General features: G+C 39.6%; 1 protein-coding gene across 4 annotated transcripts in view; it reads left to right on the forward strand.

Moving 5' to 3' along the window:
- Positions 1-24,959, forward strand: part of ATP1B3 (ATPase Na+/K+ transporting subunit beta 3) — a 51,239-nt gene that overhangs the window by 1,675 nt on the left and 24,605 nt on the right. The window lies entirely within an intron of this gene.

The raw sequence follows: 24,959 nt of genomic DNA on the forward strand, positions 1-24,959 counted from the left end.
CAGTTCTCCTTTAATCCTAGTCCAGCGGTTGTATTATTTTACAGATGCCTTGCCTAACTGCATGGTAATCACTCATGATTTTTATTTAAATTGCTGTCTTCTTTTGGGAACCCACTAGTGTGATGAAGAAATAAATCTTGCATCCAGACTTACATGGGAACAAAAGATGAACATTTATAAAGCTTAATTGCTTGTTTCTAGAGTGTACTAACTTTTTGCTGAAGAAATTTTTGAGTGGTGGAGAGAGATTAATTTTGATAGGCTACCTTCCTCCCTTTCTCCCTTCCCCAGTGCTTCCTCATTTCCAGAACGGAGTAACTCCACTTTGTGTTAGAATGACATTTCTTACTGCAGATAGTGCTCTTCAACCTTTGTATTGTATGACCTAGGGTAGAGATTTTATTTTATTGAGTCAATGCATTTAAATAGATAACATGCACAAATAAGTATAGAGCAATGTGTAAGGACTGTAAAACTAGTACAAGTGAAGTTGGGATTCATTTTGGAAGGATTAAGTCAATCTCTTCAAAATCGATAAGTATTACTCTTATCAGTAAATTTTTTGTTTATTGTAATAATAGTAAGCCAGTGAAGAATGGCATATATAGGTGAAAATTAACCATAATCCTGTCCCAATGTAAGGGTATCCCTCTAAGGATATGTGAGGGAGTCGTGAGAGGAGGCCGAAATCCATATTCAGCTTGCCAGGCTGTGTGTCCTAGACCATGGTTGGGTCTGCTAGAGAAGGGGCACCTTGTTCTAATTCTTGCAAAGGCAGGATCAGTTTGGAGAGCTCTGTGCCTCTGGGGATATGTCTGCCAGGAAGGATTCCTCTTTTAATTCTCCTGAAGGGACTGTATGGGCTTGCTGCCAGATGTCATCATACCTCAGAGATACTATTAACATTCTGGTGTATATCTTACTGAATTGTATATAACATTTTTTTTTTAAAACAAAAGGATCATAAAGTGTTGTTTTATATTCTGAGTATATTGTGGGCATCTTTCCATGTTACTAAAGATTTTTAGACAGGTTTCCCTATATTCACCCTTTTCATGTACATTTTTGCACATTTATTTCCTTGGTATATATTTATACCGATGGGATTTCTAGGCCATTCATATGTACTTTTTACATTTTGAAAACTTGTTTTCATGTGCTTTCCAGGAAGTTTCTAACAATTTATACTCCCAACGGTATGTAGTGGTGTCTCATATCTTCATCAGCACTGAGGCTATTTTTACCCGTGTTATCTCTTTTAAAACCTTACATTTTTGGGGCCGGGCGCGGTGGCTCACACCTGTAATCCCAGCACTTTGGGAGGCTGAGGTGGGTGGATCACTTGAGGGCAGGAGTTCGAGACCAGCCTGGCCAACATGGTGAAACCCTATCTCTACTAAAAATGAAAAAAAAAAAAAAAATTAGCCGGGTGTGGTGGCACCTGCCTGTAATCACAGCTACTTGGGAGGCTGAGGCAGGAGAATTGCATGAACCCAGGAGGTGGAGGTTGCAGTGAGCTGAGATCGCACCACTGCACTCCAGCCTGGGCGACCAAGCAAGTCTCCATCTCAAAAAAACAAAACAAAACAAAAAAACCTTACAGTTTTTGGTAACAGCTTTTTTTTTTTTTTTTTTAAAGAAAAACAGCCTTTTGTCATCTTGCAAATTTTTTTTCTAGTTGTCTTTTTGACTTTTTTTTTTTTTAATCAAATTTTATGTAGGTGGTGGGAGAAAAAGATTATGTATTTGTTGTAGGGGGTGGAAGGAAAAAAAATCACATCTTTTTTGACCTTGTAAAGTTGCTAGGACTCCTGGTGTGTCTACCCCCAGGATTTTATCATTCATTTAAGAAGTTTCCTGGTTTTATTTTTACACATTTAAGTCTTTAGTATGTTTGTCTCATTTTGATCTAAGGTTCCTCTCCAAGTGCATTGGATACATCAAAAAGCACACATATTTAAAAGGTAGTTTTGCTATTTACATTTTGGATAAAGTGAAAATGTTGCATGTTACATTGCATTGCCTTATTTAAAACAGCTACGTAAAGATTTTGAGTGGCCGCTTTACTGTGTATTTGGCTAATATCTTACAGGTGGTTACAGCAGTTTCAAAATGCTTATATACACATAAGTTACCTCATGTGATTTTCACAGTAACCTAAAGCCAACTAGTTGGGTGATCCAAGTGTACTTAGCACTGGTTTTCAAGCTGAAAAGTAAGTATAAGTCAGCAATAAATAGTTGCCATTTATGAATACACAGGACAAAGAAAATTGAGCACCTAGTGGCTGATGTTTGCAAAATATTAAATAACTTAAGTTCATTGAATACAATTAGAGTCAAATTAATGAAGCTTAGAGATCTAGTGTTATTTAATCTACTAGTAGTGGGCCAAGTGTTGCCATTAACATTTTTTTAATGATGAAATAGAATAGTAAAAATATGTTTATTTTACCTAATAGGTTTATTCTAGCTTAAAAAAAAGTGTTGTTTCATGAAACTTTTGTGTATTTTGCATATATAGATACCCCAGTGTAAACTGTATTTGTTACTTTGGCTCATAGTCCAAAAACTCTTGAAAGCCACTAATCTAGCCCAGTGCCTTCATTTCATAGGTGGCAAAATTAAACTTATGGGTCATCTGATTTGCCAAAATTCACTCAGGGAATTAGTGATAAAATCCTTGGGGCTTCAGACTCCAAGGCCAGAGATTTTTTAAAAAACAAACCAGGCGGGACATGGTGGCTCATGCCTGTAATCCCAGCACTTTGGGAGACTGAGGCGGGCGGATCACCCGAAGTCAGAGTTTGAGACCAGCCTGGCCAACATGGCGAAATCCGTCTTTACTTAAAGTACAAAAATTAGCCCGGCATGGTGGCGGGTGCCTGTAATCCCAACTACTCTGGAGGCTGAGGCAGGAGAATTGCTTGAACCTGGGAGGTGGAGGTTACAGTGAGCCAAGATCGTGCCACTGCACTCCAGCCTGAGCGACAAGCTCAGGACTCCACCTCCAAAAAAAAAAAAAAAGAAAAGAAAAACCAACTATGCCATGATGTGTTGTCATTTAATAACATCTACTTGTGAGCTTCTTTGGGGTTCATTATCTTTATTAAGGTGGTCTGTCAGTAAATGCTTTGTATTAATATTAACTTAAAACTCAAGTCAGTGATTTCCAAGCCTAGTCAGAATTCTGGACCAAAACTGTTAGCACCTATATTTTATTTGTGTGCCTTTTCTTTTACTATAGTTCCATGAAGTGCCATTTTCTGTCACTTCTGGGTCATGGCTCAGTAATTGTTCTGCTTTGGAGATCAGGCTTCATCCCATCTGGGGCATCTGACAGTAGGGGAGAAGGCAGATGTGTTTGTTTTCCATTGTCTGTCACATAATTTTTGTAAGATGGTGTTCTTTGTCCTGTGGAGTGTGCCATTAACCCATTTATGCTGGAGGTTGCAATTTTTTAAATTTTTGCAATGAGACCTTGGCAAGGACATTGAGCAGTAGGATATAACTCCCACATGCTTAGCGTTCCAATAATGGAACACAGGCATAAATGGAAGCTTTACAAACTTTACAAAAATGTGCATCACTGGGAAAGTAACAGGACTTGCCTTACCCTGTGTGCAGGCTATAAACGCAGGCCAATGGTACATGTGGTGACAGCAGCAGAAGAGAAGGGCAGGTACTGAGCCATTATCTAGCAGGAGAAAGTACTTCCTGGATTGTCCAGGAAGTAGTCCTGTGGTGGGAGGGAGAGAAAGGGTAAGTGTATGTGTTGTGTTACAATACCATTGTAATTATGGTAGTACGAGTGCTTTAAGATTATTAAAGAGCCTCTCCCCACCCCTGATGTAATTCGATTTCTTTGAAATTGACTTTTGGATTTATATCTGTACAATTAAACTAGTTGTATTAAAAGAAGTCTTAAAAGCCCTCCTGTCTACAGTAACAACTTTTCCATGATTTTATCATCATTTGATTAAGGACCAGTCATTTAACACTGATTGTGAAATAGGAGGAAACACCCATTTAACCTTGAAAGATAAATTTAATTATTTTCTAATTTTGCATTCATTCTGTTGGTTTTGAAGAAAAGTCACCTGTAATCTTTAACCACTTAATATAACCACTATTAACATTTTATGTCTTTTTCCTATGTATAAATAAGTTTTTAAAATATACCTAAATACCTGATCTTATCATTTAACATTTAAGGAGAATGGTCTTTATTCCTCTGCCTTTTTCCTAAATGTTGATGTGCCGGAGGTGTCCTTGGGTCTGTCACCTTTATGGTGACCATACATACTTCCTGTTGAATTTATCTAGTCTGGTGGCTTAGTTACTATCTCTGTTGGGACTCCCAAAGCTGCATATCTAATCATACAATTTTGTTTTGTTTTGTTTTTTGAGATAGAGTTTCGCTCTTGTTGCCCAGGCTGGAGTGCAATGGTGCGATCTCGGCTCACCGCAACCTCTGCCTCCCGGATTCAAGCGATTCTCCTGCCTCAGCCTCCCAAGTAGCTGGGATTACAGGCATGCGCCACCATGCCTAGCTAATTTTTGTATTTTTAGCTGAGATAGGGTTTTTTTCCATGTTGGTCAGGCTGATCTCAAACTCCTGACCTCAGGTGATCCACATGCCTTGGCCTCCCAAAGTATTGGGATTACAGGCGTGAGCCACCGCGCCCGGCCTCATGAGTTTTTAATGTTCTTATAACCACCTGCCTATCAGAAATCTCCAGTTGGATGTTTCATAGGTTATCTGTTCATGTAAATCTGTGTTGTTCTCAAGGGCTCCTTAGCACGACATACAAACTCTTTAAAATCTCAGTGGCTTACTTCTCTCCAGTGGCTTACTTCTCTCCTGTCATCTCTCTCTACCATTCCACATAGTTATTTCCTACTCCTTCTGGGCTGTTTCCTAGCTTCTGGGCCTGTCATCCCCTTATTCCATGTTGGTCTGGCTGATCAGATGTCAGCTTTGATAGTCTGATACCCAGAAAACATCTTTGAACTCCTCTTTGCATTAAGGCCAGGTGCAGTGGCTCTTGCCTGTAATCCCAGCACTTTGGGAAGCCGAAGTGGGCGGATCACTTGTGGCCAGGAGTTAGAAATCAGCCTGGGCAACATGGTGAAACCCTGTCACTACTAAAAATACAAAAAATTAGCCAGGTGTGGTGGCATAGTGAGTTTTTGCAATCAGACTTTGATAATGACCTGTAGTTGCAACTATTCGGGAGGCTGAGGTGGGAGGATCACCTGAGTCCAGGAGGTCGAGGCTACAATGAGCTGTAATTGTGCCACTGCATTCCAGCCTAGGTGATAGAGTTAGCCTATCTAAAAAAAAGTTAAGACTCAACAAAATAAAATAAATAAAACCTTTTTCTATCATAGCATTTATAACTTTATATATTGTTGTCATTGCCTATTTACTAGACTATAATCTTATTCTTGTCTTATTCCTCTTTGATTCTCTAACCCCTGGCCTGTCCTAGCACTTACTAGGAATGTAATACAAACTGGTTGAATGAGCAGTACTATGAATGTTTCCATAAAGTTAGTCTTCTGCAGTATTGTTTTTAATGGCTTCACAGTGTTTGACGGTATTGGTGTACCCATAGTATTATCGTCCCCTCAATTTTGGGGCATTTTCCTTTTTCTTTTGTTAGAGTACTGATGGGTTTTCATGGAAGTTCAGTGTTCAAAAGAAGCTTAGTGATTATTCCACTTAACTTTCTTATTGGAGACTCAGCTGGGTTTGTGACATGCCTGGATCACGCATCGATAATAGTGACAGAACCAGGGCAAAATTTTATTTAGGTTTGCTTCCTGCTTTATTGCTCTTTTCAGCTTCTTATACTGCTTTTATGAGACCCTCATAAAGTCTTTTTTTCTTTTACCTGCTCTCAAATTTAATGGGAGTTTATTTAATAGTGCCCTTCTTCCTTTACGGGGTGCTATTACTAATAATATTTCGGAAAATTTTTTTTAACATAATAACCTCCCACATACCTGTTTAAACTTTGTTACTGAGTCATTTGTGGAGCTAGCTCTTATTTGTGACTTCTCAGGATTTTGCTGGTGCTGTGGGTAAGATATGACTTTGGAAGTGACCTTCCTGCAAGGCATGGGGTACTTTTCTTTTGGTTTTTGCATGTTGGCAGTATCTGGCTCATAAAAAGTGGCCTTTTACATACTCCTGCTCCCACTCCCTAGCTCTCTAACCATTCCTTTCCTAGTTCCTTCTTGTTTGCTCTTCCTGTCTTCTAAATGTTTGTGATGGTTAATATTATTGAGTGTCAACTTGATTGGGTTGAAGGATAGAAAGTATTGATCCTGGGTGTGTCTGTGAGGGTGTTGCCAAAGGAGATTAACATTTAAGTCAGTGGGCTGGGAAAGGCAGACCCACTCTTAATTGGGTGGGCACCGTCTAATCAGCTGCCAGCGAATATAAAGCTGGCAGAAAAACGTGAAAAGGAGAGACTGGCCCTAGCCTACTAGCCTACATCTTTCTCCCATGCTGGATGCTTCCTACCCTCAAACATTAGACTCCATGTTCTTTGGTTTTGGGACTCAGACTGGCTCTCCTTGTTCCTCAAGGAGATATATACATATTATTAGTTCTGTCCCTCTAGGCCCTGACTAATGCAATGTATGTATCTCAGGTGCTGTCTTTGGCCTTGTTTTCTCTTCTTCTTTCCTGGCAATGTCATATAACAACTGCAAAGATCATTACAGATTTTACTTCTTGGTTGACATCTCTCTCAGGTTCCAGGCCCCTGTTTATTCTCAGTTGCTTTCTGCATATCCCACAAATCTAAGAGTGTGAGGCTTAGATGTCTTAACTAACTTTCATACCACATAACATCATCTGGTAAATAGCTCGTTTCCCTTCCTTCCCTGAGGTTCTGTATTGCTCCTATTTTTGCAGTTTTAAAAAACAGCTTCACTATCCTGTCATCTAGGCTCCAGACTTAGCCAAATTGTGCCGGTGCTATTCAATAACATCGCTTGAACCTCTTGAATCTTTGTGGCCCATATCCCCATTACTAGTACTACAATTATTTTAGGAATTAATTTTCTTTGACTTGTTTACCATTTTCTCTTTATCCCCATCAAGACACACGTTCAGAGGACATCTGAGATGCTCATTTTTCCTAGCTTCATAATCCTAGCCACCTGTACCAAATTTCATTAACACTCCCACCAACCTTGTCCTCATTTTATCAGGATCTGGTAGTGCCTTTTCTTTTTTCTTTTCTTTTCTTTTTTTCTTTTTTTGTTTTTCAGATGGAGTTTCGCTCTTGTTGCCAAGGCTGGAGTGCAATGGCACAATCTTGGCTCACTGCAACCTCCGCCTCCCAGGTTTAAGTGATTCTCCTGTCTCAGCCTCCCGAGTAGCTGGAATTACAGGCACATGTCACCACGCCTGGCAATTTTTGTATTTTTAGTAGAGACGGGATTTCATCATATTGGTCAGGCTGATCTCGAACTCTTGACCTCAGGTGATCTGTCCGCCTCAGCCTCCCAAAGTGCTGGGATTACAGACGTGAGCCACTGTGCCTGACCAGCGCATGCCTTTTCTTATAAACTCTGTGATTTAAAAACTTGAAGCACCAGATGAAGATCTTTGTAATTGTTTCACAGTTGTTCCAGCTTCAAATAGACGATTGGCTTTCCAGCTTTTATCTGCTGCTTTAAAACACACACACACACACACACACACACACACACACACACACCCCTGTAGTGTTGTTGACCCTGGGGAAAGTGGGTCTTAACTACTGGTGCATCTCCAGTAAGATCCAAAGAATCAGTGAGAATCATTGTGACTTAAGCAATGTAGCCCACTGCTGTCGGGTTATTTCTAAGGCAGCAGCTTTGATCATATTACCTTCTGTACCCCAAAACTGTGTTTGGGTCGCTACTGCTTCCAGAAAGTTTAGGTAAGTTCCAGAGAGTCTGGCATTCCAGGTTTATTGTATGTGGGCGTGGAGCTGTTTCCAACCCTAAGTAACCCATCGTTTCCCACCTTGCCCACACCCCATTATGCACCCTATGTTGTAGCTACACGGATGTATCTAAGACCCTTAGTCTGGAACCCCTGTCTGTTCCTTCCCCAATCTCTTCGTTCTGTGCACACGAATTCTTCCTTATTTCACAGACCTAGCTTCAGTGCTGGCTCTGCCATAAGCCTTCTCTGATATACTCAGGTGGAAATAATACCACTTATTTCCTATAACATCTAAAATGTTGTATCTGTATATAAAGGTGTAATTCTATCACCCAGCTCACAATGGCTCTGCTCTACTACATTTCTAATTAATTTTTAAAGTTTCCAGATAGGGCATCATAATAAAAAGTGAACTGGTAGGTTTATATATTTTTACTTGATGCATCTCAGAATACACCAATATACTGAGAAGATGACCAGATAGGACTCATAGACCTAAATTCTAGTTCCACATCTCTGTTAAAGCTTAGATAACTCAAGATCTCTTAGCCTTGTTTCCTCTATAAAAGAAAAAAGTTCAGCCAGATGTGATGGCTCATGCCTTTTAGCCCAGCACTTTGGGAGGCCAAGATGGGAGGACTACTTTAGGCCAGGAATTCAATACCAGCCTCGATGACATAAGGAGACCCCATCTCTACAAAAAATAATTTTAAAAAATTAGCTGGCTGTGGTAGCGCACATCTTTGGTTCCAGCTACTCAGGAGGTTGAGGCTGGACAATCACTTGAGCCTGGGAGGTTAAGGCTGCAGTGAGCCATGATTGTGCCACTGCACTCCAGCCTGGGTGACCGAGTGAGACCATACCTCAAAAAAAAGAAAAAAGACATTGTATGAGATAGTTTCAAATGTAACTTTGAAATTACAAACAAAGCCTACCTATATAAATGCTTTAGAATGGGAGGCAGCAAGATTCAAAGGACCACGTTATTGTTGGCTTTGCTGACCACACGGTGTTTGTTGCAACTACCTAACTCCATTACTGTAGCTTGAAATTGGCCATAGAACTAACGGGCATGGCTAGCATTTTATTTACAAAAATAGCAGCAGCCGTGGTTTGCTTTAGAAGTTAGAGTTGGTGAGTGGTCAGTGTAGTCTGACTCAAGAAATCTGAACTGGTCTTAAATGGGATGTGGACTCTTGGCTTTGTTCTTTTCTTATAACAAAAGTAACACCATTATTTTTATAGTACAGATGTGAATATCAGTAAGTCCAACATCATCCTCAGCTTCTTCCCTGGGTAACGCCTGTTAAGTGTGTAAATGCTTTTTAATAGGTAATATGTGGCATGTCCATAAAGGTCCGGCAGTGTCTTATAAAGGTAAATATATACCCACCCCCTGAGCCAGCAGTTCTACTCTTAGGTGTGTTTATCCAAGAGAAATGAAAACATACGTTCACAAAATGCCCTTGTACAAAAATATTCATAGTAGCCCTATTCATAATAGTTCCAAACTGGGAACAGTTCAGGTTTTTATCAGCTAGGCGATAGATAAACTTGCATGTCTACACAATGGAATACTACTCAATGGTAAAAAGGAATGAACTACAGATGTACAAAATGTGATGAATCTCACAGGTTGACTGGGAACGAAAGCCTTACCAAAGAGAGTACATACTATATGTACTATTTATGTGAAATTCTAAAATAAGCAATTCTTACCTATGCTGGAAAAAAAAACCCAAAACGGTGGTTGCCTTTAGGGCAGTGGACAGGGAGAATGACTAGGAAGGGACGTGACGGAACTTTCAGGGTGATGATAAGTGTTCTGTATCTTGAATAGGGCTTTGGATCATAAGTGAATGCATTTGTCAAAACTCATTAAGTGGTATATTGGAGATTTGTGTATTTCACTGAATATGCATTTTTTCTCAATTTTAGTTAATATGCATGCTGAATTGTTCTCTGATGTTTGCAACTTGAATCTTTAAAATGAGATAAATACAGTAAAATGTTAATTGTAGAATCTTGATGGGTTTATGGGTGTTCACTTTTAGGTTTCACTCAACTTTTCTGTGCATGGGTAAACATTCCTAATTGAGTGTTGGAGAATATGAATACATTCGTGTGTTTCTCTCTACCTCCTTCACCAGTCTCAGAGTGTTTCCTACAGATGACTATCAGGTTTCCTGTCAGTCCTTTTTTCAGCACCATTTTATATATGTATATAAACATGTTTCTGTATATATGTGGAGTATATAGAAATAAGTAGGTTCTTGTCTACCTTTACCTGAGTAATAGGAAACTCATATGTTCTGGCACTTGATTTTTTTTCACTTAATATGTTTTGGCTGTATATATAGGTTTGTGTCATTCCTTTTCATAGCATAATGTATTCGTCTATTTTCACACTGCTATAAAGAACTACCTGAGACTGGGTAATTTATAAAGAAAAGAGGTTTAATTGACTCACATGATATGGCTTGGCTGTGTCCCCACCCAAATCTCATCATGAATTGTAGCTCCCATAATCCCCACATGCCATGGGAGGAACTGAGTAGGTGGTAATTGAATCATGGGGGCAGGTCTTTCTTGTGCTGTTCTTGAGATAGTGAGTAAGTCTCATGAGATCTGGTGGATTTTATAAATGGGAGTTCCCCTGCACACGCTCTCTTGCTTGCCGCCATGTAAGATGTGACTTTGCTTCTCATTCACCTTCTGCCATGATTGTGAGGCCTCCCCAGCCATGTGGAACTGAGTCAATTAAACCTCTTTCCTTTATAAAGTATCCAGTCTCTGATAAGTCTTTATTAGCAGCATGAGAAGAGACTAATACACTCACAGTTCCACATGGCTGGGGAGGCTTCAGGAAACTTACAATCATGGCAGAAGGCGAAGGGAAAGCAAGGCACTTCTTATTCTTACATGGTGGCAGGAGAGAGAGAGAGAGCCAAGGGGGAAGTGCCACACACTTTCAAACAACCAGACTCATGAGAACTCATTATCACAAGAACAGCAAGGGAGAAGTCTGCCCCCCATGATTCAGTCACCTCCCACCAGGCCCCTCCCCCAGCATGTGGGGATTACAATTTGAGATGAGATTTGGGTGGAGCACAGTGACAAATCATATCACATAATATTCCATAGTGTGGAGATTATACTATAGAATATATATATTTCTTTCTGATGAATGTTTAAATTGTTTCCAATTTTTATCTTAAAAATTGCTGCAGTGCAACTTTTTATCTAGGATAAACTGAGAAATGGAATTGCCAGTTTATAATATGTATTTATTTTTATGAATATATTGTTCTGAGTGGGCACAATAGCTCATGCCTGTGATCCCAGCACTTTGGGAGGCCAAGGCAGGCGGATCACCTGAGGTCAGGAGTTCAAGACCGCCTGGCCAACATGGTGAAACCCCATCTCTACTAAAAATACAAAATTAGCTGGGCGTGGTGGCAGGTGCCTGTAATCCCAGCTACTTGGGAGGCTGAGGCAAGAGAATCACTTGAACGCAGGAGGCAGAGGTTGCAGTGAGCCAAGACTGCACCACTGCACACCAGCCTGGGCAAAAAGAGCGAGACTCCGTCTCAAAAAAAAAAAATATATATATATACACACACACACACACACACACACACACACACACGTATATCTACATATATGTGTGTATATACATATACATATATATACACATATATATATATATATATACAGTTCTCCAAAAAAGCTGTACCAGTTTATACTCCCACCAGCAGTGGATAAAAGTACCTTTTCTCCTCAAGCACTGGATATTATAACAATATTGTACAATCATACAAAAATATTGTGCAATTTTTTCCATTTTGATAGGATGCTGGTATCTATCTGGTTGGTTTAATTTGTAATTTCTTCAATATTTTTATATTTGCTCAATTTTAATTTTTAAAAAATGCCTGTAATCTAATTTTTTTTCTTTTTTTGGTTTTTTTTTTTTTTTTTTGAGACAGAGTGTGGCTCGGTCACCCTGGCTGGAGTGCAGTGGCATGGTCTCAGCTCACTCTGCCTCCTAGGCTCAAGCGATCCTCCTGCCTCGCCTCCTGAGTAGCTGGGACTACCTGTGTATGCCACCACACCTGGCTAATTTTTTGATTTTTGTTTGTTTGTTTTTTTGTGGGGCTTTTTTTTTTTTTTTTTTTTGAGATGGAGTCTTGCTGTGTCACCCAGGATGGACTGCAGTGACATGATTTTGGCTCACTGCAACCCCCACCTCCTGGGTTCAGGCGATTCTTCTGCCTCAGCCTCCCAAGTAGCTGGGATTACAGGTGCCCGCCACTACGCCCGGCTGATTTTTGTATTTTTAGTAGAGATGGGGTTTCACCATGTTGGCCAGGCTGGTCTCGAACTCTTGACCTCAAGTGATCTGCCTGCCTCAGCCTCCCACAGTGCTAGGATTACAGGCGTGAGCCACCACGCCCACCTAATTTTTGTATTTTTAGTAGAGACTGGGTTTTGCCATGTTGCCCAGGCTGGTCTCGAACTCTTGACCTCAAGTGATCTGCCCACCTCTGCCTCCCACAGTGCTGGGATTACAGACGTGAGCCACCACGCCCACCTAATTTTTGTATTTTTAGTAGAGACTGGGTTTTGCCATGTTGCCCAGGCTGGTCTCAAACTCCTGAGCTGAAGCGATCTGCCTGCCTCAGCCTCCCACAGTGCTGGGATCACAGGGGTGAGTCACGGCCCCCAGTCTGTGTTATGTTCTTACTGGTTAAAGGAAATTTTGATACACTTTGAATATTAAGCCTTTGTTATACTTGTAAATATTCTTTATGGACTCATCTTTTTGTTCTCTTGTCTCTTAACTCTTACTTTGGTTCATTTTTTTAATTGTAATGGTTTTAAATGAACATTATCACATTTAACAGTCTTCTATGTTCTTTTATTAATCACTTATCCCTATATGTTGTATAATCCATCATTTCCCCAATGATATGAATTGGCAACTTTGTTAAATGAAAAATTCCATTTTATATGGATTCTTTTTAGGATATTGTTTTGTTGATCTGTATCTTGATTCCTGTGTATCATCACACTATATAGTAGGCTCTGTATTCGTGATTGTAAAGTAAAATACATGTGTAAATTTGTGTCAATACTACCTGTTCAGTTTTAGTATCCAAATAGTGCAAGCCTTATAAAAACCATTAAGGTAACTTACAGAGCATACACAAAGAATAGTTTATGTATAGAAAATAGTCTGTTCTTTCCATTTTGAGAGAACCAACTAAAGCCATTTAGACTTGGTGTCTTTTACTGGGGTAAACCTCTTTTTTGTAAAAATTCATGGTTTGAACATTTTAATTTTCCTAAAAAATTTTATATTTCATCTGTTTTCACATTTACTAATTGAAAACACTTTTGATCAAGTTGATTTATTATTTAAATGTATTGAATGGTTTTGGTGTGGTTTTTCATTACATTTTGTGTCCATTAACTTGTGTTTTTATCTTAAATCTCTCCTACTTTCTTTGTATTTATTTTAGTCTTGAGCTAAAAATCTGGCTTTTTTGTTAGTCGTATATTTTAATGATGTTTTAATGAATGCATCTAGGGCTATGGGTTTTACTTTGAGTTCTGCTCTGATTACATTATTTTGAATTTTTGGATATCTGTTTATTTTTTTAATTCAGGGATTGAGATACAACTTTCTAAATTTGTATTGTTAATTTCTAATGTATTTATTTTGAGATGTTAGAGAATGTGGCCTCTTTTTTTTTTTTTAATGTTTTTTAGTTTTGAATTGTGTTTTGTTTTTGTAATGTAAGTCATGGTCAGTTTGGGGGCAGTGCTCCAAGTTTGTAGAGAGTACATTTCTTGGTGACTACAAAGTTCTACGTATACTAGGTAACTGTTGTGTTTTAAAAATACATATTGCCCTTTTTATTGTCCTTTACTCAATCTGTGGGTTTCTGGAGAGGTATGTTAACATCTCTGGTCATGATTGTGGTGAATTTTATAACTCTGCTTTTGCTTTAATCATTTGAAGCCACTTAGCATCACAGAGGTTCATGGCTATTATGCTGTATCTTCTTTATGTGTTTTTATTTACTTTTATTAAATACACAGTATCTTCACCCTTGCAAATGCTTTTTTACTTGAATTCTAGTTTGCATACAGTAATAATGCCATATCTACATTTCTTTTGTTAGCCAAGACCTATTTTATTTTCCTGTTTATTTCAGCCATTGGTGTTTTAATTTTAGATTGTCTTCTATAACAGCATTAAGTGGATTTTTTAACTGACTCTGATAATGTCCTTTATTATTACCACTTTTAAATTATTCCTGCCACATTATTGACATTTTAATTACAAATTGTTATTGAATATAGGCTGGGCGCAGTGACACATGCCTGTAATCCCAGGTACTCAGGAGACTGAGGCACAAATATCGCTTGAACTGGGAGGCAGAGGCTGCAGCAAGTGGAGATCGAGCCACTGCATGCAGCCTGGGTGACAGTGAGACTGTCTCAAAAAAAAAAAAAAAAAAACAGTTATCGAATATAGACAAATTTAAAACTTTAGCCTTATGTAAAATACAAACACAGTGACAAAATCATTGGCTGCCTGGGGAAGGGTGTGTAGATTGCAAAGGGGTACAAGGAACCTTTTGGACATGATGGTAATGTTCTATATCTTTAATGGAGTGGTAGCTTCACAGATTATACAACGGTCAAAACTAACTGGAATTGTATACCTGAAATGGAGGAAACTTACTATATGCAACTTATTCCTCAGAATTGATAAGGAAAAGCAATTAAAACATCTTAGATGTTACCAGTAAGTCTTAGCAGATCTCTGCTTACCATTGCCTTATGTAGTTTTCCTCTTGGCCTTAGTTTTTTCTTTTTTTCACCCAGGCTGGAGTGCAGTGGTGCCGTTGGTTCACTGCAGCCTCCACAAGCTTCCACCTCTCAGGTTAAAGCAATTCTCCTGCCTCAGCCTCTCGAGTAGCTGGGATTACAGGCACACACCACCACACCTGACTAATTTTTTTATTTTTAGTAGAGACGGGGTTTCACCATGTTGGCCAAGCTGGTCTCGAACTCCTGATCTCAAGCTATCCACCCGCCTTGGCCTCCTAAAGTGCTGAGATTACAGGCGTGAGCCACCACACCCAGCTCTCTTTATTCTTGATGTTCTAAAATTTTACCTTTTTGTTTCTAGGTGTAGGATGTTTTCCAGTATTTTTTAACATTTCCAATCTAGACACAAGCTTGTTATTTATTTGAGAGTTCTTGCCCCACCCTCTTTTCCTGTGGAGTTCCTATTAGATTTGTTTGTATTTCTGGTTCGCTCCCCAATGTCTCAACAATTTTTCATATACTCCTTCTCTGTTAGCCCAGTGTCATAGAATACCTGACTTGATCTTTAGCTCACTGAATTTTTCTTCAGCTTGACCGGTTCTCCTGAGGTTAAGTTTTTGTTTGTCTTTAACAGCTTTATTGAGGTATAATTAACATACAATAAACTGCACATATTTGAAGTTTTGGTATACACTCATGTATATGTGTGTGCATATGCTGTATTCATGAAACTGTCACTGTAATCAAGATAATGAACATTTATCACCCCAAACATTCCCTCTTGGCACTTTGTAACCCGTCTCTGTTCTTACCTCCCCAGGCTCCAAGCAAAAATCTGCTTTTTGACAGTCTGTATTAAATACAGCCATGCCTTCTGAGAAATGTGCTTAGCTGTGTTCATTGATTTCATTGTTGTGCAGACATTATAAAGTGGACTTACACAAATCTAGATGGCATAGCCCTCTAGACATATAGGCCATATGGTATAGACTGTTGCTCCTAGCTACAAACTTGTACAACATGTTACTGGATGAATACTGTTAGCAATTGTAACACAATGGTAAGTATTTGTCTGTAAACATATCTCAACATAGAAAAGGTACAGTAAAAATACCATGTAAACATAAAAAATGGTATACCTGTATAGGGCACTGACCTTGAATGGAGCTTGCAGGACTGCAGTTGCAGTGAGTGAGTGGTGAGTGAATGTGAAGGCCTAGAACATTACTGTACCCTACTGTAGACTTTATAAACACTGTACACTTAGGCTACACTAAATTTATTAAAATTTTTTTTACTTCAGTAATAACCTTAGCTTACTGTAACTTTTTACAACTTTTTTTTTTAATTGAGATGGGGTCTTGATATGTTGCCCAGGCTGGTCTCGAACTCCTGGCTTCAAGCAATCTTCCCATCTCAGCCTCCCAAAGCTATGGGATTGCAGGTGTGAGCCTTCATACCCAGCGACTTTATATACTTTTAATAACACTTAGCTTTTAAAGCACAAACACATTGTACAGCTGCATAAAAATATTTTCTTTATATCCTTATTCTATAACGTTTTTTCTATTTAAAAGTTTTAACTTTTTAAACTTTTTTGTTAAAAACTAAGACACAAACATGCACATTAGCCTAGACCTACACAGAGTCAGAATCATCAGTATCACCGTCTTCCACCTTCATCTCTTGCCCCAGTGGAAGGTCTTCAGGGGCAGCAACACGCATGGGGCTGTCCTCTGTGATGACAATGCCTTCTTCTGGATACCTCCTGAAGGATTGCCTGAGGCTTTTTACAGTTAACTTTGTAAGTAGAAGGAGTACACTATAAAATAACAACAAAAAGTATAGCATAGTAAATATATAAACCCATAGCAGTTTATTATCATTATTAAGTATTATGCATTGTACATAGTTGTTGCATACTAGACTTTTATGTGACTGGTAGGTTTGTTTATACCAGCATTGCTACAAACACGTGAGTAATGCATTGTGTTGCGACATCACTAGGCCATAGGAATTTTTCAGCTTTATTATGATCTTAATGGGACTATTGTTGTGTATGCAGTCTGTCACTGACTGAAATGTTACGTGGTGTATGTCTGTATGTGGAATCATGCTTTATGTTTTTTTGGGGGGGAGGGTCTCATAGGAGATGACAGCTCCTGTGCATGTTATTGTCTCTTTTTTCTTTCTTTTTCTTTTCTTTTTTTTTTTTTTTTAAGATGGACTCTTACGCTGTCGCCCGAGCTGGAGTGCAGTGGCGTGATCTCAGCTCGCTGCAACCTCTGCCTCCTGTGTTCAAGCAATTTTCCTGCCTCAGCCTCCCGAGTAGCTAGGATTACAGGTGCCCGCTACCATGCCTGGCTAATTTTTTGTATTTTTAGTAGAGACTGGGTTTCACCATGTTGGCCAGGCTGGTCTCTAACTCCTGACCTCAGGTGATGCACCTGCCTCAGCCTCTCAAAGTACTGGGATTACAAGCGTGAGCCACTGCGTCCCGCCTCTTTTTTCTTTAGCATAATTATTTTGAGATCCATCTGTGTTTCCATGTGTATCCATAGTTCTTATTGCTGAATAGTATTGCATTGTATGGATATAGCCAAATTTATTAATTCAACTGTTGGTGGATATTTGGGTTGTTTGCAGTTTTCAGTGATTATAAATAAAGTGTCTGAACATTCACATTTCCCTACTGTGTGAACATGGGCTTTTATTTTTCTTGGGTAAATATCTAGGAGTAGATTGGCTGGATCTTTTGGTAGGTGTGCATGTTGCTAACTTTTCAAAAAATTGTCAAACTTTTCTTTTTCTTTTTAAAAACAACAACAGCAACAAAAAACATTCCCACCAGCAGGATGTGAGAGTTTCAGTTGTTCCACTTCTGGGTCATTACATGGTACGGTCAGTCTTTAAAATTTCTAGCATTCTGGTGGGTATGTAGTGGAGCTCATTATAGTTTTGACTTCTCTTCCCTGGTGACTAATGATTTGGAACACACTTTTTATGGGCTTATTTTTGCAATCCTTACATCTTGGTGAAGTTTCGGTTCAGATCTTTTGCCTGCTTCAAAAAATGTGTCTTGGACTGGGTGCGGTGGCTCACACTTCTAACCCCAGCACTTTGGGAGGCCAGGGTGGGAGGATCACTTGAGTCCAGGAGTTTGAGAGCAGCCTGGACAACAGAGCAAGATCCCCTTCTCGGCCGGGGATGATGGTTCACGCCTGTAATTCTAGTACTTTGGGAGGCCGAGGCAGGAGGATCACTTGAAGTCAGGAATTCAAGAACAGCCTGGCCAATATGGTGAAACCCCATCTCTAGTAAAATTACAAAAAATTTTTTTCTTAAGAAGACCGCCTTCTCTACAAAAAAAAAATTTTTTTTTAATTAGCTGGGCACGGTGGTATGTGCCTGTAGTCCTAGCTACTGGGGAGGCTGGGGCAGGAGGATTGCTTGAGCCCAGGAGTTTGAGGCTGCAGGGAGCTATGATTGTGCCACTGTGCTCCAGCTTGGGCAGCAGAACGAGACCCTGTCTCTAAAATAAAATAAGTAATATGTTTTGTTGTAAAAGTTCTTCATATATTCTAGATAGGAGTGAGTCATTTATTTTATGTTTTGCAAATATTTTTTCCCAGTCTTTGGTTTGCTTTTTCATTTTCATAACTGTCTGGGTTCTTCTTCAGTTTTGATTCTTCTTCAGTTAAGCTTTTCTACTAAGTTTTTTATTTCAATAATCAGAATATGATATCTAATTTTTAAAAATTATCCTTCGCCTTCTACTGTTTTAATTATGCTTATTTTTCTTTGTTCTATTTGCTGATACAGCCCAGTGTTTTCAGGCATTGCTGTCTTTGTTGAGTTTGGTACTTTTCTTTATGGATTAGTTTTATTTTGAATGTGTGATAATTACTGGTTTTGTGCTCCTCTTCTGTGTGTTTAGACTTTCCTATTACAACATTCGGGGATGGAGGTAGCCTGTATAGCCAAGAGCAGCCTGGGTGTGGAGGCTGTCTGCTCCTGTAACCTTTCACCAACCCATTCAGAACATGGCCCACTTTTCCAGCCCAAGCTCCCTGTTCCCACTTCAAGCAGATGCTGCTGCTACTGTTGCTAGTTGCTTGGCACCAGGGGCTCATGCATACTGAGAGAAGCAAAGCTGTGCTCACCTGACTGCTCCTGCTGTGGTACTCCATCTCATCACCTAGTCTTTGACCCAGAGCTCCCTTCTTCTCTCCATCTTTGGTGAGCCAACTACCTTATTTCTGGGTGGCTTTCTCTGATGTCCCTTTTCTTCCTCTTCCTGCTAGAGAGGATTCTTTTTGTTTTTTTTCCTAGCATCCAGTATCTATAATTCATTGTTTACATATCTGTCATTTGTAATAACTGAACTCTTGTAGAGAAGCAGCAGATATTATTCACATGTGAATTTCTATCACCCTGAGTAACACAGAATACTTGAATGAGACATTTTTATTTAGAGAATGGGAGTTTTAATAGAAAAGACAATAGAGCTTGAGACTCCCTGGGAGAGCAGGCCAGGTGAGGTACCACATGGAGAGATACTGGTCTATTTCTTTTACTGGTAGGTTAATCTTAGGCAGGTTATTTAATCTTGTTTAATCTTTTATATTACAATAATTTTAATTATATAAAATGTGAGAGTGTGTGTATACATACATATATGTGCATACATTTTATTAAAATAGTACATGTTCATCGGGTTTTTGTTTTTGTTTTTTGTTTTATTTTGAGACAGTCTCACTCTGACACCCAGGCTGGAGTGCGATGGCACAATCTTGGCTCACTGCAACCTCTGCCTCCTAGGCTGAAGCAATTCTCCCACCTCAGCCTCCTAAGTAGCTAGGATTACAGGTACATGCTACCACGCCCAGCTAATTTTTGTAATTTTAGTAGAGACTGGTTTTCACCATGTTGGCCAGGCTGGTCTCGAACTCCTGACCTCAGGTGATCTGCCTGCCTCGGCCTCTCAAAGTGCTGGGATTATAGGCATGAGCCACTGTGCCTGGCCAACAAATAGTTTTTTAAACAGTAGTGGGACAACTGGATCTTTCCATGCAGAACAATGTAGGTGGACCCCTACCTCAAACCATATACAAAAATTAACTCAAAATGGATCAAAGACCCAAACTTAAGAGCTAATTTATAAAATTCTTAGAAGTAAACATAGATGCAAGTCTTTATGACCTTGGATTAGTCAGTGTTATTTTAGATATGCCACCAAAAGCACAAGCAACCAAAGAAAAAATAGATAAGTGGTTCTTCATCAAAATTAATAACTTTTTTGCTTAAATAACATTATTAGGAAAGTAAAAGGATAACTTGTGGAATGGGAGAAAATAATTGCACATTATATATTTGGTAAGGGGCTTGTATCTATATATAAATAACTTCTAGAACTTAATAAAAAAGGCAGATAACCAAATCTAAAAATGAGGAAATGATCTGAATAGACAGTTCTCTGTAGAAAATATACAGATAACCAATGAGTTTATGAAAAAATGCCCAGCATCATTAGCCATTAGGGAAAATGCAAATTAAACCCACAAAGAGATACTACATTGTATCCACTAGGATAGCTGTATGAAAACACAGTAAAAGAAGTGTTAATGAGGTTGAGGAGGAATTGGATCCCTGCTGTAGGAGTGTAAAATGGTGAAACTGCTTTGGAAGACAGTCTACCAGTTACTCAAAAGGCTAGAGTTACCATATGACCTAGCAGTTTGACTCCCAGGTATATACCCAAGAGAAATGAAGCCATTTATTTATACAAAAACTTGTGCATGAATGTTTATAACATTATTCATAATGGCCAAAAGATATAAACAACTCACATGCACATCATCTGATTAATGAATCAATAAAATATTGTATATCCATATACAGTGGGATATTATTCAGCCATAAAAAGGAATGGAGTACTGATATATGCTGTAGCATAAATGAACCTTGAAAACACCTTACATGGAAGAAGCCAGTGACAAAGGCCATGTATTACATGATTCCATTTCTAGGAAATGTCCAGAAAATAGATCTGTAGAGACAAAGTAGACTAGTGATTGCCAGGAACTGGGTGCAGGGAGGGACAGGAATGGGAATGGGTATGGAGTTTTGGGAGGAGGTGTTGAAAATATTTTAAAATTTATTGTGGTGATGCTTATACAACTCTGAATATAAAATGTAAACTTCACACTTTACATATGTGAATGGTATGCGAATAATATTGTTAAAAATCAGTATTGTTTTTAAAAATTCAAATATACAAAAGATTATAAACTTGCACCTGTTCATATAATGGATTTTTTAGAAATTATACATGTCTCTGCTTTAAAATGTTTTAAACTATAAACAGAATGCTAGTTTATTTACCAAATGGAAATGGTTGCTAGTCATCAGAATTTTCTGAGAGGCCCAATCTTTCTAGCATCTAGGTCCCTGAAGATAGCTAGAAAGTGTGCAGAGGTTGGGAGTAAGATCACAGGGTCTAGTCATGTGTTGAGGGGGCATATTTCCAGGCCCTCATGAAGCCCAGTGACTTTTCCCTGTGTCCAGATTATGTGTGCTGGTGTTGCATAATAAAGAATTTGTTGGCTGGATGCAGTGGCTCACGCCTGTAATCCCAGCACTTTGGAAGGCTGAGGCAGGCAGATCACCTGAGGTCAGGAGTTCAAGACCAGCCTGACGAACATGGAGAAACCCCGTCTCTACTAAAAATACAAAATTAGCCAGGTGTGGTGGCACATGCCTGTAATCCCAGCTACTCAGGAGGCTGAGGCAGGAGAATCACTTGAACCCAGGAGGCAGAGGTTGTGGTGAGCTGAGATCACACCATTGCACTCCAGCCTAGGCAACAAGAGAGAAACTCCATCTCCAAAAAAAAGTGTCAGTTGAGTGTGGTGGCACACAACTGTAGTCCCAACTTCTCAGGAAGCTGAGACAGGAGAATCACTTGAGCCGAGGATTTTGAGGATGCAGTGAGCTTTGATTGCACCACTGTACTCCAGCCTGGGTGACAGAGAAAGACCCTGTCTCAAAAAAAAAAAATTTTTTTTTTGTTTGGTGTTTTTTCCAGGTTCCTGGCACAGAGCTTCTAAAGACCCTGGAATTTGAGTAGTAGGAGTGTCTTTATTATGCTAATGAAGTGACTGGCAGTGGGTCCCTAGATAGCTTCAAGATGGAGCATGGTCCCCCAGAAAGACCAAACCAAGTCCCTACATGGTTGGGACTTTGAGCTAGCCAGACCTCCAAGGAGGGCAGGAAAGAGGGCTGGAGACTGAGCTATATTGTGTGGCCTGTGGTTTAGTCAATCATACCTACATAATGAAACCCTAGTAAAAACTCTGGACACTGAAGTTCAGTGGAGCTGCCAGGTTAGGAAACACATGTGCTGGGAGGGAGATAGCCCTGATTCCTCAAGGAGAGGACACAGAAACTGCCTTGCCTCCCAGACCCCATTCTACATGTATCCTTTGTAATAAAACTGAAATCCTAATTTGAGCACTTACTTTCCTGAGCTCTGTGAGTCATTCTAGTGAACAAACTTGAGGGTGCAGTGGAAACCTCCTGTATTAGTTACTAGTTGGTCAGAAGTGTGGGTAGTGGGAGGACCTCTGCAGCAGCATTTCTATGGAGGACTGAGCCTGTAGCATGGGGTAGTTGGTGCCAGAATTGAATTGTACGCCCAGTGTGGTTGAGGCAGAAGAGCTGGACAGGGCCCATTTCTCCTTCCCCTGGATGACATGATGGTAAGTCTTGCCAGGTTTCTTGCCTGTCTGGTTGTTTTCTTGTTTTTGTTTTTTTGAGAAGGGGTCTCTCTCTGTCACCCAGGTCGGAGTGCAGTGGCACAGTCTCGGCTCACTGCAGCCTCTGCCTCCTGGGTTCAAGCAATTCTCCCATCTCAGCCTCTCAAGTAGCTGGAATTACAGGAGGGCACCACCACGCCTGGCTATTTTTTGCATTTTTAGTAGAGACAGGGTTTCATCATATTGGCCAGGCTAGTCTCGAACTCCTGACCTCAGGTGATCTGCCCGCCTCAGCCTCCCAAAGTGCTGGGATTATAGGTGTGAGCCACCACGCCCAGCCTTGGTTTTTTCTTTTGTAGAGTCTGCATGAATCAAACCTCATTTGTCAAAACATTTTTTGAGAGTAAAATGCAATCGATTAGGTGCCTAATATCTGGGTAACTAGAATGATACGCTTCCATAAAGTCTAGTTGCATTATCATTCCAAAATGTTTCTAGTTTGTTCTTGCTTTTTCCCCCGCTTAGGAGTTCTGTTTTTATGTTGTCAAATCTCTTGACCTTTATTTTCCTTTCTATCATGTGAATAAAGATAGATATTATCTTTACTACTTTTTTTCAGATGGAGGTAGAAATTAGGACACTTGTCCAAAGTCACAGGAAAGAGGTCAGGCCAGGATTTGAGCCCTGTTGGATTCTCTAGCACAGCCCATGTGTATAACCACTCTGCTGCACTGCCTCCGGGTGGATCTCTGTCGCACACCCACTTCCCCCCTTATCAAAAGTATGAGGAGAGAGAGAAGGAACAAAAATGAAGAGGGGTGCTGGGTGCAGTGGCTCACGCCTGTAATCCCAGCACTTTGGGAGGCCAAGCTGGGTGGATCACTTGAGGTCAGGAGTTTGAGACCAGCCTGGCCATGGCCAACATGGTAAAACCCCGTCTCTACTAAAAATGTAAAAATTAGCCAGGAGTGGTGGCAGGCGCCTGTAAATCCCAGCTACTTGGGAGGCTGAAGCAGGAGAATCACTTGAACCCGGGAGGTAGAGGTCACAGTGAGCCAAGATTGCACCATTGCACTCCATCCTGGGCAATAAGAGTAGAATCCATCTCAAATAAATAAAATACTGATGTTTCTTCATTCTTTAAGTCCATGTTTCTTCTTTTTTTTTTTTTTCTTTTTTTTTGAGATGGAGTCTCACTCTGTCACTCAGGCTGGAGTGCAGTGGTGTAATTTTTAGTGCACTGCAACCTCTGCCTTCCGGACTCAAGTGATTGTCCCGCCTCAGCCTCCCAAGTAGCTGGGACTACAGGCATGCGCCACCATGTCTGGCTAATTTTTTGTATTTTTAGTAGAAATGGGGTTTCACCATGTTGGCCAGGCTGGTCTTGAACTCCTGACCTCAACTGATCTGCCCGCCTTGGCCTCCCAAAGTGCTGGGATTACAGGCGTGAGCCACTGCACCTGGCCCATGTTAGTTTCTTTAGTTGGGTAATAAGGAAATTTCTTGAAAGATTTTAAACTAGCTAGGGAACATTAGTAATATGGTAGGTACTATTTAGGCTGTATTTGCTGTTTTCTGCTTACATCAAGTAGCACTGAGGCGGGCATGGCACATTGAATAGGTTCCATGAACACTATCCATGACTAAGTCAGGACGCCGCCATTTAGAGCCCCATCAGCAAACTACATCTGAGTAACTAATTTAACTGCCATTTTACACCTGGGTAAGAGCAGCAATTTACAACTTCTGTTTTTATTTTCTGTTGTTTTTTCTTTTAGGGGGAAGAGGTGGTTGATAAAGTATCATATTTATATGTGAGACTGACTAGTTTAAGTTTTTAAAAATTAGATTTGGTTCTTGGCAGAAGGATATTGTTCAAGTAAGGAAAACTCACTTCACTGCTGGAAATAACTTACTTACTTGTTTCTAATGGCCACTAGTATATGGCATCAGATTTGGGACATAGCTGTTGATTTGTGTATATATTGTATGAATGTAATTCTTTATACTCATTATTTTCATTGTGTAATAGTTCCTTAGAAAGCAGATTTGGATATAGTTTGTTCATATCTGCTATATATTTATTTGCTTTGTAACTATTTTGTAAATTTAATTTACATTATTTTCCTAGAAATTTAAAATCAAAATGTTCAAAACAGTATTGTAATAAGAATATTTTAAGATGACTTAAAAACACTGCTAAATAATTAAACTCTTAGTAATTTTGTTTCAGACATCTCCACTTTAATGTCAACTGCATGGGTCAACAAACTACTGTGGCCCCAATCTGCCTATTTTTGTAAGCAAAACCTTATTGGAATACAGCCACACTCATTACATTTAAGTTTCTGTCAGCCCTGGTGTAGAGGATTTTATCCCTTCGTTCCTGCAGACACCTAGATC

The sequence above is a fragment of the Pan troglodytes genome, chromosome 2, assembly GCF_028858775.2.
Source record: "Pan troglodytes isolate AG18354 chromosome 2, NHGRI_mPanTro3-v2.0_pri, whole genome shotgun sequence".
NCBI lineage: Eukaryota > Metazoa > Chordata > Mammalia > Primates > Hominidae > Pan > Pan troglodytes.